This window comes from Petromyzon marinus, chromosome 6 (genome assembly GCF_048934315.1).
Source record: "Petromyzon marinus isolate PM22_M1 ecotype Great Lakes invasive population chromosome 6, UKy_Petmar_22M1.pri1.0, whole genome shotgun sequence".
In the NCBI taxonomy this organism is placed as follows: Eukaryota; Metazoa; Chordata; class Hyperoartia; order Petromyzontiformes; family Petromyzontidae; genus Petromyzon; species Petromyzon marinus.
Genome location: NC_133672.1, coordinates 22,315,068 through 22,335,963, shown reverse-complemented (window position 1 = coordinate 22,335,963; position 20,896 = coordinate 22,315,068).

Genomic DNA, 20,896 nt, shown 5'->3' with positions numbered 1-20,896 from the left:
CCTCACCCCTCGCCTCGTCCTCCTCACCCCTCGTTCTCCTCACCCCTCGCCTCGTACTCACCCCTCACTTCATCCTCCTCACCCGTCACTTCGTCCTCCTCACCCCTCACCTCGTCCTCGCCTCGTCCTCCTCACCCCTTGCCTCGTCATCTTTACCCCTCAGCTTGTCCTCCTCACGACTCGACTCGTCCTACTCACCCCTCACCTCACCCTCCTCACCCCTCGTCCTCCTCACCCCTCGTCCTCCTCACCGCTCGTTCTCCTCACCCCTCAGCTCGTCTTCCTCACCCCTCACCTCACCTCGTCCACCGCACCCCGCGCCTCGTCATCCTCACGCCTCGCCCACCTCACCCCTCACCTCGTCCTTCTCACCCACACCTCGTTCTTCTTACCCCTCACCTTTTCCTCCTCACCCCTCGACTCGTCCTCCTCACCCCTCGTCCTCCTCACCCCTCGTCCTCCTCACCCCTCGCTCTCCTCACCCCTCGCTCTCCTCACCCCTCACTCTCTTCACCCCTCGCTCTCTTCACCCCTCGCTCTCCTCAACCCTCGTCCTCACCCCCACACCTCGTTTTTCTTCTCACCCCCCGTCCTCACCCCTCGCTCGTCCACCGCACCCTGCTCCTCACCTCCTCACCCCTCGTCCTCCTCACCCCTCGCTGTCCTCACCCCTCGCTCTCCTCACCCCTCCCTCTCACGCCTCGCTCTCCTCAGCCCTCACCTCGTCCTCCTCACCCCTCGTCCTCCTCACCCCCACACCTCGTTTTTCTTACTTCTCACCCCCCGTCCTCCTCGCCCCTCGTCCTCCTCACCCCTCGCTCGTCCACTGCACCCAGCTCCTCATCCTCCTCACCCCTCACCTCGTCCTCCTTACCCCTCACGTCGTCCGCTTGACCCCTCACCTCATTCTCACCCCTCACCTCGTCCACCTCACTTGTCCTCAACCCTCACCTCGTTCTCACCCCTCACCTCGTCCTCACCCCCACAGCTCGTTCTTCTTACTCCTCACCCCTCACTCTCCTCACCCCTCGTCCTCCTCACCCCTCACTCTCCTCACCCCTCGTCCTCCTCACTCCCGTCCTCACCCCTCGTCTTCGGCACCCCTCGTCCTCCTCACCCATCGTCCTCGTCACCCCTCGTCCTCCTCACCCATCGTCCTCGTCACCCCTCGTCCTCCTCACCCCTCGTCCTCCTCACCCCTCGTTCTCTTCACTCCTCGTTCTCCTCACCCCTCTCCTCGTCCTCCTCACACCTCATCTCGTCCTCCTCACACCTCACCTCCTGACCTCGTTCTTCTTACTTCTCACCCCCCGTCCTCCTCACTTCTCGTCCTCCTCACCCCTCACCCCTCGTCCTCCTCACCTTTCACGCCTCATCTTCCCCACCCATCGTCCTCCTCACCCCTCGTCCGCCTCACCTTTCACCTCGTCCTCCTCACCCCTCGACTCGACCTCACCTCTCACCTCAGCTCGTCCTCCTCACCCGTCGCCGTCCTCACCGCTCACCTCGTCCTCCTCACCCCTCACCTCTCCCTCGCCTCGTCCTCCTCACCCTTAGCTCGTCCTCCTCGTCCTCCCCTCTCCTCGCTGTCCTCACCATTTGCCTCGTCCTCCTCACCCCACACCTCGTTCTTCTTACCCCTCATCTTGTCCTCCTCACCACTCGACTCGTCCTCCTCACCCATTGTCCTCCTCAACCATTGTCCTCCTCACCGCTCGTTCTCCTCACCCCTCGTTCTCCTCACCCCTCAGCTCGTCTTCCTCACCCCTCACCTCGTCCACCCCACCCCGCGCCTCGTCATCCTCACGCCTCGCCCGCCTCACCCCTCACCTCGTCCTTCTCACCCACACCGCGTTCTTCTTACCCCTCACCTCTTCCTCCTGACCGCTCGACTCGTCCTCCGCACCCCTCACCTCCTCACCCCTCGCTCTCCTCACCCCTCGTCCTCCTCACCCCTCGCTCTCCTCACCCCTCGCTCTCTTCACCCCTCGCTCTCCTCACACCTCGCTCTCCTCAGCCCTCGCCTCGTCCTTCTCACCCCTCGTCCTCCTCACCCCCACACCTCGTTCTTCTTACTTCTCACCCCCCGTCCTCCTCACTTCTCGTTCTCCTCACCCCTCGCTTGTCCACCGCACCCTGCTCCTCATCCTCCTCACCCCTCACCTCGTCCTCCTTACCCCTCACGTCGTCTGCTTGACCCCTCATTTCGTCCTCTTGACCCCTCACCTCGTCCTCACCCCTCACCTCGTCCACCTCACTTGTCCTCAACCCTCACCTCGTTCTCACCCCTCACCTCGTCCTCCTCACCCCCACAGCTCGTTCTTCTTACTCCTCACCCCTCACTCTCCTCACCCCTCGTCCTCCTCACCCCTCGTCCTCCTCACCCCTCGTCCTCCTCACCCCTCGCCTCATCTTCCTCACCCATCGTCCTCCTCACCCCTCTTCCGCCTCACCTTCTACCTCATCCTCCTCACCCCTCGACTCGTCCTCACCGCTCACCTCGTCCTCCTCACCGCTCACCTCGCCCTCGCCTCGTCCTCCTCACCCTTAGCTCGTCCTCACTCCTCGTCCTCCCCTCGCTGTCCTCACCATTTGCCTCGTCCTCCTCACCCCACACCTCGTTCTTCTTACCCCTCATCTTGTCCTCCTCACCACTCGACTCATCCTACTCACCCCTGACCTCACCTCACCCTCCTCACCCCTCACCTCACCTCACCCCTCGCCTCCTCCTCACCCCTCGCCTCGTCCTCCTCACCCCTCGTTCTCCTCACCCCTCGCCTCGTACTCACTTCTCACTTCGTCCTCCTCACCCCTCACCTCGTCCTCACCCCTCACCTCGTCCTCGCCTCGTCCTCTTCACCCCTTGCCTCGTCATCTTTACCCCTCAGCTCATCCTCCTCACCCTCACCTCGTCCTCCTCACCCCTCACCTCATCCTCCTCAGCTCGTCTTCCTCACCTCGTCCTCACCCCTCACGTCGTCCGCTTGACCTTTCACCTCGTCCACACCCCTCACCTCATCCTCACCCATCACCTCGTCTTCCTCACGCCTCACCTCATCCGCTTTACCCCTCAGCTCATCCTCCTCACTCCTCAGCTCGTCCTCCTCACCCCTCGTCCCCCTCACCCCTCAGCTCGTCCTCCTCACCCCTCGTCCTCCTCACCCCTCGTCTTCCTCACCCCTCGACTTCCTCACCCCTCGACTCGTCCTTCTCACCCCTCATCCTCCTCACCCCTCGTCCTCCTCACCTCTCATCCTCCTCACCCCTCGTCTCATCTTCCTCACCCATCGTCCTCACCCCTCGTCCGCCTCACCTTTCACCTCGTCCTCCTCACCCCACACCTCGTTCTTCTTACCCCTCATCTTGTCCTCCTCACCACTCGACTCGTCTTACTCACCCCTCACCTCACCTCACCCTCCTCACCCAGTGTCCTCACCCATTGTCCTCCTCACCGCTCGTTCTCCTCACCCCTCGTTCACTTCACCCCTCAGATCGTCATCCTCACCCCTCACCTCACCTCGTCCACCGCACCCCGCGCCTCGTCATCCTCACGCCTCGCCCGCCTCACCCCTCACCTCGTCCTTCTCACCCACACCGCGTTCTTATTACCCCTCGCCTCTTCCTCCTCGCCCCTCGACTCGTCCTCCGCACCCCTCGTCCTCCTCACCCCTCGTCCTCCTCACCCCTCGTCCTCCTCACCCCTCGCTCTCCTCACCCCTCGCTCTCCGCACCCCTCGTCCTCCTCACCCCTCGTCCTCCTCACCCCTCGTCTTCCTCACCCCTCGCTCTCCTCACCCCTCGGCCTCCTCACCCCTCGCTCTCCTCACCGCTCGCTCTCCTCACCCCTCGCTCTCCTCACCCCTCGCTCTCCTCACCCCTCGCTCTCCTCACCCCTCTGCCTCCTCACCCCTCGCTCTCCTCACCGCTCGCTCTCCTCACCCCTCGCTCTCTTCACCCCTCGCTCTCTTCACCCCTCGCTCTCTTCACCCCTCGCTCTCTTCACCCCTCGCTCTCCTCAACCCTCGTCCTCACCCCCACACCTCGTTTTTCTTCTCACCCCCCGTCCTCACCCCTCGCTCGTCCACCGCACCCTGCTCCTCACCTCCTCACCCCTCGTCCTCCTCACCCCTCGCTGTCCTCACCCCTCGCTGTCCTCACCCCTCGCTCTCCTCACCCCTCGCTCTCACGCCTCGCTCTCCTCAGCCCTCACCTCGTCCTCCTCGCCCCTCGTCCTCCTCACCCCTCGCTTGTCCACCGCACCCTGCTCCTCATCCTCCTCACCCCTCACCTCGTCCTCCTTACCCCTCACGTCGTCCACTTGACCCCTCACCTCGTCCTCTTGACCCCTCACCTCATTCTCACCCCTCACCTCGTCCACCTCACTTGTCCTCAACCCTCACCTCGTTCTCACCCCTCACCTCGTCCTCACCCCCACAGCTCGTTCTTCTTACTCCTCACCCCTCACTCTCTTCACCCCTCGTCCTCCTCACTCTCGTCCTCCTCACCCCTCGTCCTCCTCACCCCTCACTCCCCTCACCCCTCGTCCTCACTCCCGTCCTCCTCACCCCGCGTCTTCCTCACCCCTCGTCTTCCTCACCCCTCGTCTTCGGCACCCCTCGTCCTCCTCACCCCTCGTCCTCCTCACCCCTCGTCCTCCTCACCCCTCGTCCTCCTCACCCCTCGTTCTCCTCACCCCTCTCCTCGTCCTCCTCACACCTCATCTCGTCCTCCTCACACCTCACTTCCTGACCTCGTTCTTCTTACCCTTCACCTCGTCCTCCTCACCCCTTGCCTCGTCCTCCTCACCCGCTCCTGACACGGCCAACACACACGCCCATGGCAACCTCACTTAGGGCACGGCACACCGACTTAGCATCACCCTCATTTATACCTCCACGTTTATCGGCCTCGTTCTATCGTGACGGCCAAGACGCTGGACGTTTGTGATAAAGAACTTCGTAGCTCATCGGATTCCTCCTCCAGTGTACAAATAAATAAATATCACGGCTCTGATCTCTTTGCGGCGCCGCAGTGACGTTCATCACTCGCCGCCTCCCCATGGCACGACTACGACGCCCTCTGTTGGACGCTGTGTGTCATCAACATTGTTGCCTGTGATTACACTCAACACAACGTTGTTGTTGTAAGTGATTACACTCAACACAACGTCGTTGTTAGTGATTACACTCAACACAACGTCGTTGTGTGTGATTACACTAAACACAACGTCGTTGTTAGTGATTACACACAACACAACGTCGTTGTGTGTAATTACACTCAACACAACGTCGTTGTGAGTGATTACACTCAACATAATGTCGTTTTGAGTGATTACACTCAACACAACGTTGTTGTTTGTGATTACACTCAACACAACGTCGTTGCGTCTCATCAATATTTTTGTGTGTGATTGCACACACAACAACGTTGTGTTTAATCACGCAACAATGTTGCGTGTAATCACTCACATATTGAGTGATTACACACTCGGCGTGTGTCTGTAGCAGTTGTACGTGTGCCGCTTGTCGTAGATGTTCGCGGTTTGAATCCAGCGGCCGCCCTGTTTAATGCTACAGGCGTGTTCACCGCAAAGACACCATGTGCCGTCTGCTTCAGTGGACGTTGAAGATCCCAGCGTCATGGACCAGATTAACCGAATTAAATACAATTGCCCGCAAATTAGCCAGTTGGAATATACTGTGCCTAGTAATCATTGCTGGGAAATGTGGTAGAACCCTCCTGAAAAGAGCCAGTAGGGCTATCCTGGGTAAAACTGACCACCCACCCCCTCGTGTGGCATGCTAGCCTTAATAGGTGCTCGCTAACAGCACTTATTTATCGAACAGACTGTTAAATGAAGGGACTGTGTCTTCATTTGAGTCCGTGGCTGTTTAACCTGGTACATAAGGGTGCCGCGGTGGTGGGATGTTAACTCCTTCACCTGGTATGCAAGAGGTCGTGGGTTCGATCCGGACCCTGACGCCTGTATATTTGGAGTTTGCATGTCTCTCTCTCCCGTGGTCGCGTGGATTGTTCTCCAGGTCTTCCAGTTTTTCCCTCCATATTTAGAAACATGCGTTTAGAGCAGGAGTCTCAAACTCAACTTACCTGGGGGCCGCTGGAGGTAGAGTCTGGGTGAGGCTGGGCCTCATCAAGTATTCCAAAGAAAAGTGCAACTGATCCAATCTTCTCAATCTTTATTAAGAACAGTTCAGAACATGAACGGTTCTTCAGAACATAGGCTTCTCTTACCTACTCCATGCTTCCAGAGACCTGGCAGCGCTTCCTCTTCTTACACAGCTGAGCCACATTTGGCTTGAGGGAGGAAGCAATTGAGACCCTCAGTATGGCTTGAAATGCTCATCAGTAAGTTTGGACCTGTACTTTGACTTATTAAAGTTCATGGTGCAAAAGAGCTTTTCACACAGATATGTGCTCCCAAAAAGGCACATGGTCCGCTTGAACATCCTGGAAAGCTCAGGGAAGGTGGGGGTGATATATTTACATGTTTTTATCCCAATACCTGAGTATTTGGGATCTTATTTAGTATGCCCTTTCTATATATTCTGAGAGCTATTTGAAAACTTTATCATTGTTCATGCTTTTTGTGAGCACTTCGTTTTTCTTATCATTATTAAATTCATCAATCGTGTTCTCTCTCAGGTGTTTATACCTTTCACATTCATGAATAAAGTGATCTAGATTTTCTTCTTTTTGTTCACATCCTACATATCCTTCTGCTCTACCGAATCTCTCTAGATGCCATTGAGCTAACTCTGGTGTCCATGTTATTCCACCTGTCTTAATTCTTAACATCAAGTGCATTGTCTCATGTTTTATATCTTTTAATTTCTTGCTCTTTATGATTAAATTGTTCTTGGTAAATTATTTTCTTTTGCGATTGCACATATCTGTCCTTTTTCCTTTTCTTTGTTTCTCTTGTAATAATAATTATAACTTCTTTATAATATTCAGGTTCTAACCAACATTTGGCTTTTGTTCTTGCCACCCATCTCATGCTATTTGCTATCCATGTAATTCTTTTCCCTTTCCTATTGCAACACTCTGTTGTCTTTATTAGGTCACTGATTACACTTGTTGAGTCCGCCCACTTCCTAAGTCCTCTGTACCTTGCACTGGGTGACAGGATATATTTTCCTTCCACTTGGTGTCACTCCGGAATCACGTTTCAACCAAGTGACTAACGTTGCTAATTCGCGTTGGCTAACTTGTCAACAAACACCGGAAGCTGTCACGAGCCTGAGCTATGGTAAAAAAATATAATAATTAAAAAATAAAAAAATTGATGTCAAATAGTGGGTCACAAAATATCGTTCCGCGGGCCACAATTGGCCTGCGGGCCGCGAGTTTGAGACCCCTGGTTTAGAGTATTTTACTGCTATAAATTTCCACAAGATGAGCCACTCCGTTAAAACTAACATTTGTGACCAGATCGCTTCTTAAAAAGAGCTATATGGCTCACTTACCTGGTAAAATAAAAAGTTACATTTCAAATAATCACCACGGTAATGTGTCACCCACACGACCTTGAACTTGAGGCATCGTGCAGAACGCGGCATGCAGTGTGGGGTTAGCTGGGTGGTGCAGGGAGCTGCTACTACTTGCAGAGGGGGGCGGGGCAGGGGGGGACTGAGTCCTCTTGCATAATTGACTTGCGGATTGACCGATGCATAGACGAAAAGATAGCACGTGAATGAATGAGTGTACGGCTGGACTGCAAATGAATGGACAATATTCTTCATCGCCATTTAAAAAAAACTTAACATTGTAATCCATCACCCTGTGCATCTGCTGAACCAACGTATCCTACAGAAGCATATGAGTGTGTTTTCATACATTGCCTAAGTGTGTGTTTCTTGCGTATGATCGGTATGTTTCGATTTAAAGCTTTCGTGACTGCAATGATTCATCTTCTTTGGTTCTTTCGGTAAAGTCACGTAGAATGAGAAAAAATAATAAATTGATCAAATAAAATAACACAATAATATTCTCACGACGTTTCGGCCACAACACAAGCGGCCTTCATCAGGTGAAGGGACGAGACTGTCTGGTAGGACAGCGCTGGAGTGAAAGAGCCACGTTCAGATCACGACCTTTAAGCTGTGTGAGAGGAAACAAAGCGCCCTCAACTTTAGCAACACGGATAGCTACGGGCCCCGTTCAGACGGACGAGTTCATCCATGGTCGGAACAGCTGTCTCTCTCCCCCTCCTCTGTTCCGACCATGGATGAACTCGTCCGTCTGAACGGGGCCCGTAGCTATCCGTGTTGCTAAAGTTTGCGGGCGCTTTGTTTCCTCTCACACAGCTTAAAGGTCGTGATCTGAACGTGGCTCTTTCACTCCAGTGCTGTCCTACCAGAGAGTCTCGTCCCTTCACCTGATGAAGGCTGCTTGTGTTGTGGCTGAAACGTCGTGAGAATATTATTGTGTTGTTTTATTTTATCAATTTATTATTTTATTCTCATTCTACGTGACTTTACCGAAAGAACCAAAGAAGATGATCGGTATGTGTTTTACGCATGATCCTTATTTGATATCACAAGATATTTGCCTGTTTTTCTAATGATCTGCACGTGTTTCACGCATAATCTCTGGGTTTCACACATTTTCTGTGTGGGTGGCTGGGACCACCCTCAGCTGCCTTTTTCTCCCGAGTTGCGATGTGTACACATCATACCAGATACTAATTTAAGGCTGAACCGACCTCTCAAGATCCAGGATGCACTGGTGATGGTGGCTGTAAGCGGGAATCGAGCTCGGGTCGCCGGATTCATTGTAGCGCAGCGTGCTAAACCCACGCGCTCACAGACAGGACTCCAGCTCATCCACCTCGCGCACCTTTGCCAGGAACTTCCAATTGTGGAGCGACGAGCAAATGAAGCGACCCGACCTCCCCTCGGGATACGATGGCTGGCAGGCAGGTGGTTGAAGCTATCCGGCAGGAAGCGAGTGCAGGTAACGCTCACCTGAGCGTTGCGAGGCGTGCCCCGCAGGTGGTATCACGTGGGACGATGGATGTGCGACCACGCTATGGCCCTTTCACGATTCCGCTGCTGTATGGGGACCGCCACAACCTAGCGAATCGTTGCGGTGTATTTGACCATACTTCACCACGCTGGTTGGTTGCAGGTGTGGGGAGCGGCACAGTGCAAGGGTTCATGTTGCTGGACTGCCCCTTTTCTGATCATGTGACCCTTGCCAGATTAATTCTGCAAATGCGCAATCGCCGAGCCATGCGACAGCACCCCCGGTTTGCCACGTGTAGCTCTTGTAGACGATGACAACAAACACGCACCCTGCTCTACGGAGCCTGACAGCAGTCATGATGGTGGTGGTTTGCGTGGTACCTTACCATCAGACAAAAAAACTAAACAATTTTGCATTTTACCCGGTAAAGCTCACTGAGCTATATAGATGTTTCTCTGAAGCGACCTGGCTATCACAAATGATAACTCAACGAAGTGGCTTATCACGCAGAAATGTATTTTAGCCTCGATATTACAGCTGAATACAAATCCTCTGAGGGTACCCACGAGCCCGGGCAGCAAGGGGGCAGTTGGCAGATGGTAAGGGGCCAAGGAGCAAGGGGGAGGATGGAGAAGGGCAGCGGGGAGTGGAGCAGTGGTGTGGCACGTTCGAGTGATGCAAATATTAACTGATTTGTATTGAATACAACTAGAACAATTTACACCGGTGCGTTGATCGATATGATGTTGATTATAATGTTAATGATAATTATGTTGAGATTAGGATATGCAGGAGATAGTGATTATAATGCTAATGTCTTTACGCATGGTGATGGTAGAGATCTATTAATCTGGTGATGATTTAATGATGATGGCTTGGCAAGTTGAAAATGGTGATGATAGTGCTCCTGCTGGTGGTGGTAATTCAGATGATGATTATGATGCTGCGACTTGCTGTAGCTGCTTATAATAATAATGATGCTGCATCTGCTGCTGACGATGATGATCCCCCCCACCCTCGTCCACCCCCGCAGGTTCTGAGGAGCGCCGCATGGTGGTGCAAGCACTGAGCCTGCTGAAGCGCGGGAGTGCGGAGAGGCGACCCCGCGAGATGGAAACAGGAGGGACAGGGTCCTCCTGGGGGGATATCGTGAGCGGCGCAGGGGGTCCTAGCGGGGTCGAGAGGGGAGGAGACACAGCGGATGGACACCTCATTGTTCCCCCCGACGGGGACCCTAATGGGTCCCAGTGGGCGGGGACTCGGGTGGGAGATAACGGCCGAGGTTCGCGTGGCGAGAACAAACGCGCGACCCCGTGTGCGCGTGAGCGTGCGGGGCCACGAGGGCACGTACACGGGACCCAACCTCGGCGGGTTCGAGGAGGAGGAGGCCCTCCTGGAGCTTGGACTGCACGAGGCTTGAGACGGAGGTAGGTGGCTGAGGGGTTGGGTGAGTGACAGGTTGGGTGAGTGAAGGAGGCATTGATTGATTGCGTGGGTAGAGGGTGAGTGGGTAATGTTGAGTGAGCGGGTGTATGTGGTTGAGTTAGTTGGTAGGTGGCCGAGTGGGTGAATGTGGGAGGTTGAGGGGGTGAATGAATGGTTGGATGAGAGAGTGGGTTGGTGAGTAGGTGGGTGAGTGTGGGAGGTCGAGTGGGTGAGTGAGGGGGTCGAGTGGGTGAGTGAGACGGATGGTGAGTGGGTGGGGGAGTTTGAGTGGGTGAGTGGATGCGTGGGTGATTTGGTAAGTGCATTGTTAATTGTGTAAATGGCTTGGTGAGTCAGTGAGTGCGTGCATGGGTGGGTAAGTGAGAGGATGAGTGGGTTGGGGAGTGCATAAGTGGGTGAGGGAGTGAGTGGGGGAGCGAGTGGGCGGGTTAGTGATTTTATCAATCATCGTGTGATTGAATGGCTGAACGGAGGGGTAGGTGAATGAGTGTTTGTGGTTTAGTGAGTGTGTGTGTGGATGAGTTAGTGGGTGGGTGGGTGAGTGGATGATTGTGGGAGGTTGAGGGGGTGAGTGGATGTGTAATTTAATGGTTGTATGGGTGGGTGAGCGTGGGAAGTTAAGTGGGTGTGTGAATGAGTGAAGGGGTGGGTTAGTTGAGTGGGTGAATTATTGGGTGGCTGAGTGGGTGTGCGGGTGAGTTAGGGGGTGGGTCAGTATGGGTGGATGGGTGATGGAGTCGGTGATTGAGTTTGTAAATTGAGTGGGTGATTGAGTAGTAGGGTGAGAGTGGGAGGTTGGGTGGGTGGAGGTGAGGGGTTGCGTGAGTGAGGGGTTGGGTGAGTTGGTGGGTGGGTGAATGAGTGGATTGATCAGTTAGTGTGTGGTTGAGTGAGTGGTTGTCTGAGTGGGTGAGAAGATGGGTCGTTGAGTGAGTGGATGGGTTATAGATTGAGTGGGTGGTTGTGTGATTGATTGGCTGAGCAAAGGGGTGAATTAGTGGATTTGTGTGGTTGAGTTACTGGTTAGGTGGGTGAGTGCATGAGTGTGGGAGGTTGAGAGTTCGTTGGTGAGTGTTTGCGTTAGATATTGAGTTGGTGGTTATGTGATTGAGTAGGTGAGCGGAGGATTGGGTGAGTGAATAGATGTTTATGTTTGAGTTAGTGGGTGGGTGATTGGATGAGTGGGTGGGTGATTGGATGAGTGGGAGGGTAATTGGATGAGTGGGAGATTTAAATGGTGAGTGAATGGGTGATTGAATGCTTGGATGGGGGGTGAGTGATTGAATTGGTGGGTGCGAGATTGAGTGGGTGGCTGGGTGAGTGGGTGAGATGATGGGTGGGTTAGTGAGATGATGATGGGTGGGTTAGTTGATGTGTGAGTGGGTAGGTTAGAGATTCAGTGGGAGGGAGGGTGGGTGAGTGGTTACGTGGCTCGTGGGTGAGTAGCTCAGTGGCTGGTTGAATTGGTGAGTTAATTTGTGCGTGATTGATTTGGTGAATGGGTGAGTGAGTGGATGGATGAGGGAATGGATGAGTGAGACGGTGAGTGCGTTGGTGAGTGATTGAGTTAGTGGGTACGAGATTGGATGACCGTGGAAGTTTGGGTTGGTGATTGAGTGGATGGATGTGAGAGGTTGAGTGGGTGAGTTATTGCGGTTAAGTATGGAGGGGGTGGGTAAGTGAAGGGGTGGTTCAGTGAGTGGGTGAGTGAGTGGATGGTTGGTGAGTGAGTGGGGTGAGTGAATGCGTGGGTGAGCAAGTGAATGAGTTGGTGAGTGGTTGTGTGAGTAGTGGGTGAGTGGGTGGTGAGTGAGTGGATATTTGTGGGTGATTTAGTCGGTGGGTGATTTGGTCAGTATGGGAGCTTGAAGCAGTGAATGGTTAGGTGAGTGAGGGGTGGGTGAGTGAGTAGACGAATGAATTAGTTAGTGGGAGCACTAGTGGGTGTGTGGGTGAGTGGGTGAGAAATTGAGTCAGTTGGTGGGTGGGTGGTTCCGTGGGTAGTGCGTCTTGGGTGAGTAGGTCAGTTGCTCGGTGAGTTCCTGAATTAATGGGTTAGTGAGTTGATGGGTGAGTGAGTGGGAAAGTGCATTGGTAAGTGTGAGGGTGAGTGGGTGGGTGGTTGCATGAGTGTGGTTTAGATATTTTAGTGGGTGGCTTTTTGAGTGGATGAGTTCGAGTGGGTCAGTGGTTGCGTTAGTGGGTGGTTGAGTTAGTGGGTGGGTGAATAATTACGTGGGTAGTGGGTGAGTGTGTGAAGAGGTGAGTGGCTGAGGGAGTAGGTGTGTGGGTGGGTTAGAAATTGAATGGGTGGCAGAGTGAGTGAGTCCTGGGTGAGTTAATGAGTTGGTGGGTCGGTCAGTGGGTGAGTGTCTGGATGGGTGATTGAGTAAGTCGGTGAGTGATGGGTTGGGTATGTGTGTTTTTGGTTCGCGAGTTTGTGGGTGAGTGAGTGGGTCAGTTCGTGGTTGGATGAGTGAGTTCGTTGGTGAGTGTTTGAGTTAGTATGTTGGTGGGTGAGTGTGTAGTTTAGTGAGTGAGTGATTTAGAGATTAAGTGGGTCATAGGGTGAGTGGGTGGGTGAGCAAGTGGTTAACTAAGTGAGTGGTTGGGTGGGTCGGTGAGTTGTTGACTGAATGGGGTCAGAAAGTAGGTGAGTGAGTGAATGGGTGAGTGACTGCTGGGTGGGTAAGTTAATGTGGGAGGTTGAGTGGGTAAGTTAGCTTGTGAGTGATTGGGTGAGTCAAAGAGTGGGGCGCTACGGTGGTGAAATGTTCACTACCTCGCCTAGTATACATGAGGTTGTGGATTCGATTGCGATCCTGCCGCCTGTATATTTGGAGTTTGCATGTTCTCCCCCTGGTCGTGTGGATTTTGCTCCGGGTCCTTTCCGCTGCATTTAGAATCAACATGCCTTTTGAGGATTTGGCTGCAATAAATGTATGTGATAAGCCACTTCGTTTATCTATCATTTGTAGCCAGGCCGATTCTGAAAAGGGTCTATATAGCTCAATGAGCCTTACCTGGTGAAATAAAAAGTAGTTTAGTTTAGGGGATGGGTGGCTGGTTGGGTCGGTAGGTCGGTTAGAGGGTGAGTGGGCGGCAGGGTGAGTGGGTGGCAGGGTGAGTGGGTGAGTAGGTAAGTAGCTGGGTGAGCGGGTGGACTGGTGAGTGTGCGAGTTAGAGATTGAGTGGGTGGATGGGTGGGTGTGTAAGTGGATGCGTCGGTAAGTGGTTGAGTTGGTGGCAAGGTGCGGGTTTTTGAGTGGGTGGGTGTTTCTGAGTGGGTAGGTGGCTGAATGGGTGGGTGAGTGGGTGACTGAGTCAAGAAAGTGGAGCGCCATGGTGGTGAGATATTAACTACCTCGCCTTTTGTACAGGAGGTTGTGGGTTCGATCTCGATTATGACGCCTGTATATTTGGAGTGTGCATGTTCTTGTGGTTGCATGGATTTTTCTCCGAGTCCTCCGGGTTTTCTCTCCATATTTAGAAACATGCATTTCGAGGTTTTGGCTGTTCTGGAACTCACTCACTCAACTACTAAAGCCACCCACCAACCCACTCACAAACCCGCTCACCCTACCATGCACTCAATTTTTAATCAACGCACTCACGCACACACCCACTCACTCGCTCAACCACTCATCCACGCACCCACCTACACACGCACTCACTGACTTATTTGAGCAGTCATTTGTGGCCGCGTCGCTTATGAAAAAAATCTATATAGCTCCGTGGGCCTTTCCTGGTAAAATTAAAATAGTTAAATTTTAGTTTACAGTTGGGTGAGTGGGCGGTGAGTGCGTCGGTCGGTGAGTGAATGGGTGGTTAAGTAAGTAGGTGAGGGGCTGGGTGAGTTGTTGGGAGATTGAGTGGGTCACAGTGTGAGTGGGTGGGTTGGAGCGTGAGTTGGTCACTGAGTGAGGGGGTGGGTGAGGTGAGTGGGTGGGTGGGTGAGTGAGTTAGTGAGTGCATGTGTAGGTGGGTGCGTGGATGAGTGGTTGAGTGAGTGAGTGGGTGTGTGCGTGTGTGCGTTGATTAGAAATTGAGTGCATGGCAGGGTGAGCGGGTTTGTGAGTGGGTTGGTGGGTGGCTTTAGTAGTTGAGTGGGTGAGTTCGAGAATTGTACGCCACTGTGGCGAGATGTTAGCTACGTCGCCTGGTATTTTGGAGTTCGTAGGTTCCATCCCAACCCTGATGCTTGCATATTTGGGGTTTGCATGTGCTCTATGGTCACGTGGATTTCGACTCCACATTTAGAAACATTCATTTATCGGATTTGGCTGCTATACATTACTATGTGATAGGCCACTTAGTGAAGCTCTCATTTGTGGCCAGGTTACTTTGGAAAAATATTTTATATAGCTCTGTGGGTCTTACCTGGTAACTTAAAAAATAGTTGAATTTAGTCAGTTTGGATTAGTGAGTAGGTGGAATGTTGAGTGCGTGGGTTAGAGATTGATTTTGTGGCAGGGTGAGTGGCTGGTTGAGTTTGTGATTGGTTGGGTGGGTGAGTGTGTGTGTTAGACATTGAGTTGGTGGATGGGTGGGTGTGTGAGGGAGTGAATAGGTGTCCTGGTGGGTGAGTGGATTGTTGAGTGAGTGGGTTGTTGAGTTAGGTAGTGGGTGGGCTGGTAAGTGGGTTGGTGAGTTAGTTTGTGGGTGTGTGGGTGAGTCAGTCGGTTAGAGATTGATTTGGTTAGTGTGTTGAGGAGTTCCCGACGACGACTCGGAGACGGCTTGAAGGTAAGGGCTTTCGCCAAAGGTTTATTAAGTATGTTACAATAACACAAAGGGTGTGACAACTTCCCAGGGGTTAGGGGTCCTACACTAAGTCCTGGTCCAGCCCGGCTAGCTCCGGTCTCTCTCCCTCGAGTCGGATGGGGGAACTTGCCAACCCCACCGACCGGGAAGAGCAGCACCTCCTACGGCTACCACCAGCTTCACTCCTGACTCTTCGTCGATCCCTCTCTACCCCTGGTTCCCTCTCCACCCTTCTCACTCTACCCGTTCTTACAGTGATCCCGCTTTCGTCACGGGGTCCCCCTTAAATACTAGAGGAGACATGACGTCATCGAGCCGCCCAGCGTGCATGACGCCACGTTCCGTGACGTCATCGCACTAGACGGCACACATGACGTCACGTCCCCATTTTACTCTACAAGTGGTTTGTGTGTGGGTGGGTGTTTGAGTGGGTGGTTGAGTTAAAGAGTGGAATGTCAAGGTGGCAAAATTTTAAGAACCTCGCCTGTATATCTAGAGTTTGCACGTTCTCCCCTGTGGTTGCATGGAATTTTCTCTGGGTACTCCAGGTTGCCCCTCCACGTTTAGAAACATGCATTTATAGACTTTGACTGCTATAACGTTCTACGTGAAAAGCCATTCCATTGAGCAATCATTTGTACTCTGCTTGTTTCTGAAAAGATGTATATAGCATGGACCTTACCTAGTAAAGTAAAAAAAATCTACATTTTTATTTGGTGTGTAGATGGGCGGTTTTGTGGGTGGGTGCGTGGATGAGTGAGTGCGACGTTCGATGGGTAGTAGGTGAGAGGCTTGGTGAGTGAGTGTTGATTAGAGATTGAGTGCGTGGCTTGGCAAGTGCGTGGCTGGGTGAGTGAGTGTGTGCAAGGCTCGGTGGTTGAATTAATGGATGGTTGAGTTAGTGGGTCGGTGTTTGAGTGTGTGGTTTCGTGGGTGGGAGAGTCAGAGAATGGAGTGTCATGGTGGCAAGATGTTAACTACCTCGCCGGGTATACAGGATGTTGTGGGTTCGATTCCACATTTAGAAAAATGCATTTAGAGGAGTTGGCTGCTATAAATGTATACGTGATAAGCCACTCTGTTGAGCTATCATTTGTGGCGAAGTTGCTTCTGAAAATCATCCATATATCTCAGTGGGCCTTGCCTGGTAAAACAAACAATTTATATTTAGGCTGTGTTGGTGAGTGGTCGGGTTGGTGAATTAGTGGGTGAGTTAGTGGGTGGGTTCATAATTGGATGGGTGAGTTCATGAGTGGGTGGGTGAGGGTGGGTCAGTGGGTGTGTTAGTGGGTACGGGTTTGAGAGGGTGGCTGGGTGAAAAGGTGGGTGGGTGAGTGATTGGGTGGGTGGTTTGGTGCGTGGGTGAGTGAGCAGGTGGGTGGGTGAGTGAATGGATGTTTGTGTTTGAGTCAGTGGGTGGGTGATTGGATGAGTGGGAGGTTGAAAAGGTGAGTGGATGGGTGATTTAATGCTTGGGTGGGTGAGTGGTTACGTGGGTAGTGGGTCGTGGCTGGCTGAGTTGGTGTGTGAGTGTGTCGGTGAGTGAGTTGGTGAATGGGAGGGTGGGTGAGTGATTAGAGTTAATGGGTACAAGATTGAGTGAATAAGAAGATGGGTGAGTTGGTGAGTGTTTGGGTTAGAGATTGAGTTGGTGGTTATGTGATTGAGTAGGTGAGTGGAGGGATGGGTGAGTGAATGGGTGTTTGAGTTAGTGGGTGGGTGATTGGATGACTGTGCGAGGTTGAAGGGATGAGTCGATGGGTGATTAAATGGTTGGTTGAGAGGGTGGGTTGGTTAGTGGGTGGGTGAATGTGGGAGGTTCAGTGGGTGAGTTATTGGGTGAGTGTGTGGATGAGTGAAGGGTTCAGTGAGTGAGGGGGTGGGTGAGCGAATGTATGGATGGGTGAGTGAATAGGGTGAGTGAATAGTTGGTTGAGTGAGTGGGTAGGTGGTGAGTGTGGGAGGTTGAGTCGGTGAGTTTATGCGCGAGTGGTTGCTGAGTGGGTTGGCGGGTAGGTGAGTGGGTTGGCGGGTAGGTGAGTGGGTTGGCGGGTAGGTGAGTGGGTTGGCGAGTAGGTGAGTGGGTTTGTGGGTGGGTCAGGAGTGACTAGGTGGGTGGGGGAGTAGTGGAGTGGTAGCCTGGGTAATGGGTGAGTGGGTGGGTTGTTCACTGGGTGACTACGTGCGTGGGTTCGTTAGTGACAGGCAACTTAGTGGATGCGATAGTGAAGATGCGATAGTGAGTCAGAGTGGATGGGTGTTGATTGAGTGGGGTGAATGAGCGAGTGGGTGAGTTAGTGAGTGGATTGGTGAGTGGGTGGGTGAGTGCACGAGTGAGTGGATGGGTTAGAGATTGAGTGAGTGGTTGAGTGGATTGGTGATTCAGTGGGTGAGTTAGTGGGTGTTTGAGTTCATTTGTGTGTTAGTCTGTGGGTGATGGAGTCGGTGACTGGTTGAGTCTGTGCTGGTGGCTCGGTGGATGGTTGAGTTCATGGATGGGTTTTTGAGTGAGTGGATGGGTTGTTGAGTGAGTTGATGGGTGAAACGGTGCGTGGGTAGGTGAGTGAGTGAGTGGATGGGTGGGTGATTGATTGGGTGAGTGTGTTGGCAAGTGAGAGGGTGAGTGAGTGAGTGGTTAATCGGTTGGTGGGTGCGTGAAGGAGTGGTTGGGATGAGTGAGTTAGTGAGTGGATACGTCAGTGAGTGAATGGGTGGGTGAGTGGGTGAGAGGTTGCGTTGGTTGTAGGTGAGTGGGTGGTGAGTGGGTTGGTTCTTGAGTGAGTATGTGTTTTGTTAAGTGAATGAGTGGGTGGTTGGGTTGGTTAGTGAGTTTGTGGGTGAGTTGGTGGGTGGGTGAGTTAGTGGTTGAGTTAGTGAATGAATGCCTGTGTTAATAAGTGGGTGAGTGGGTGTGGGGTTGGTGGATGAGTGGGTTGGTGAGTGAGTTAGTGAGTGGATGGGTGGGTGAGTGAGTGGGTGATTGAGTGGATGGGTGGATGACTGGGTAAATGATTGGGTAAGTTATGAGGGTGAGTAAGTGAGTTACAGGGTGAGTGGGTCGGTGGGTGATTGGGTGGGTGGGTGAGTGGGTGTGATCATCGCCATGCTCTCCATGGAGCTCTCTGTAGTGAGGGGCAGCTCACAGGGACAGCTGTTGCAGGGATTCACAACAGCTGCTTCTCCTCCAGTTCTGAACCAGCTGACCAGGGTTGCCAGACGAGGCCAAGCAGCTCCTCGAGTTGTTCCACAGCTTCCTTTATGCCTGCTGTGCCACGTGCAGCTTCTGCATGAGGCTACTGTGCCACGTGCGGCTTGTGCATTAGGCTGCTGCGCCGCGTGTGAGGCTGCTGCGTGAGGCTGCTGTGTGAGGCTGCTGTGCCACGTGAGGTTTCTGCGTGAGGCTGCTCTGCCGCGTGAGGCTGCTCTGCCGCGTGAGGCTGCTCTGCCGCGTGAGGCTGCTCTGCCGCGTGAGGCTGCTGTGCCGCGTGAGATTGCTGTGCCGCGTGGGTCGACGTGACATCACCGTCACTCTAGGGGGATCTTTGTATGAGTGATGGGGCAGTCGTAGAGAAAGTGGAGAAGTTTCCGTACTTATGCGGGCAGCAGAGGTCTCACGCCGAATCAGCTGAGTAGCATTATTTGTTCGTCGTGTGAACCAAAATTGAGATGAATAATTTTGAGTAAAAAAAATGATGACATTACACTGGCTATGAATATGACTATGTAAAAGGTTAGGATCTTGTGTCGGATGCATATTTGCTGGACTTTATACAGTGGCTTGGGCCAAGAAACTGGCATTCAGAGGCAAACTTGTCATGGTGGGGATTTGTTTCCAGAAACACACTCAGCCACCTTTGTCTCTCCAGTGGTGATGTTTACCAACCACACCTGATACTAATTTAAGGTTAAGTCGACTTAGGGGAGGCATAGGGTCGATTAGAATATAATTCATCACTGATTTTGGCCACAACCGGGAATTATATCTCGTAAGACTGCGATCAAGAATACTTGAAATAGTGTCGGGGCCAGAGGACATCCCCATCACACCCCACAGTAAACATGAGGAAATGGCTCTGACACCCGGCCATGCAGCGTTACGTGGGCCTGCCCACCATCATGGTCTTTAATGGTCGTGAACAGAGTCAGGGACCCTAAATAACACGAAGAATAATCCAAGACCATAGCCTCTTAATGGTAATGCAGGCCTCCAGCAGGTGAAGAGAGCTTCCTGATGCGTTTGTGCGTTTTTCACCGTTGCGGTGCCCCGCCGTGGCATTTTGGTGATGCTTTTGTTTTCCATTTGTGGAGGCAATTGCTCGTGCCATGGCCAAGTTGGATCCGGTGTACGGTGGCCCCCCACTGCTCGCGGTGGTGGGGGGCCAGCGAGCTTTTTGATGGTTTGATCCACGATGAGGCACTTCTTGGGGATGTTTGAGTTCTCCCAATTGTTTATCCACTCATTCGTACCGGTTGTGTGGACAGAAGCCGGAGGGATTTAAGAAAAGTCCACATTGATTAAAATGGCCACGATAAATCGAACCGGCGACTTCTATATTGTGTACCAACCATTACATCATGGCAACATCCTGTGATGTCACGTTTATAAGGGTGGGGGGAAATAACAACCAGGGTACTAGGTGTTAGTGTGTTTTAGGATGCAAGTTTCAAATACAATTATTTCTTATCTTGTCCTCTTCCCCCCAACTGGGGTTAAAACAATCAACAATTGAGGAAAGGGTTGGTGGGACGTGTGCAGAGATCGCCAGTAATCCCAGGTGGACTCCCGCTCGCTGCACAAACGCCTCCTGTGGAATCCATCCAGCAGTTTGTCGACGGAAACGATGATGGTAGGCGACCATGGTTTTTGGAGATCGTAGCCGGGGCCGGAGCGGCAACAGTGATGAAGGAAGGGGGGGGAGCGAGTGGCGGGGGCAGAACGGAAGGGGAGATGAGCGGTATCATTGGTGACGCGCGAACGCGTCAGTTTCAAATTTTTCCATGACGTATTCATGGAAAAATTTGAAACTGACGCCATCCAGACTGCCACTCTACGCCCGACCTTATGGAAGAGGTACGTTGATGACACCTTTGTCATCTGGCCACATGGCCAGCTTGCTCTAGACCAATTCCACGACCACATCAATTCCATACACCCAGCCATCAGATTTACCATGGAGGTCGAAAAAGATGGCAAACTACCCTTTTTGGATGTCTTAATTAAAAGAAGACATGATGGTTCAATGAGCCACTCTGTCTACAGGAAAGCTACCCATACAGATGCTTACTTGAAACCGGATTCCCACCACCATCCATCCCAGAAGAACTCCCTCATCAAGACTCTATACCATAGAGCCCAATGCATTTCCGACCAGGAACACATTACCAGTGAACTCAAGCACGTACACCAGGCTCTCAGGGCTAATGGCTACTCCGACTACACAATCCGCAAAGCCATCACTCCAGTCATGAAGAAGGATCCTCTTGTGGAGCCACTCAAAACCATCACCTTACCCTACATTGCAGGGGTCACTAAAAAGATCTCCAAAATCCTGAACAAACACAAGATCCAGGTCCGATTCAACACAGTACATAAAATCCGTGATTTAGTTCCATCTGTAAAAGATGCTGTTCCAGACATACAGTACCCGGGCGTTTACAAACTAAAGTGCCTCTGTGGTAGTAGCTACATTGGAGAAAC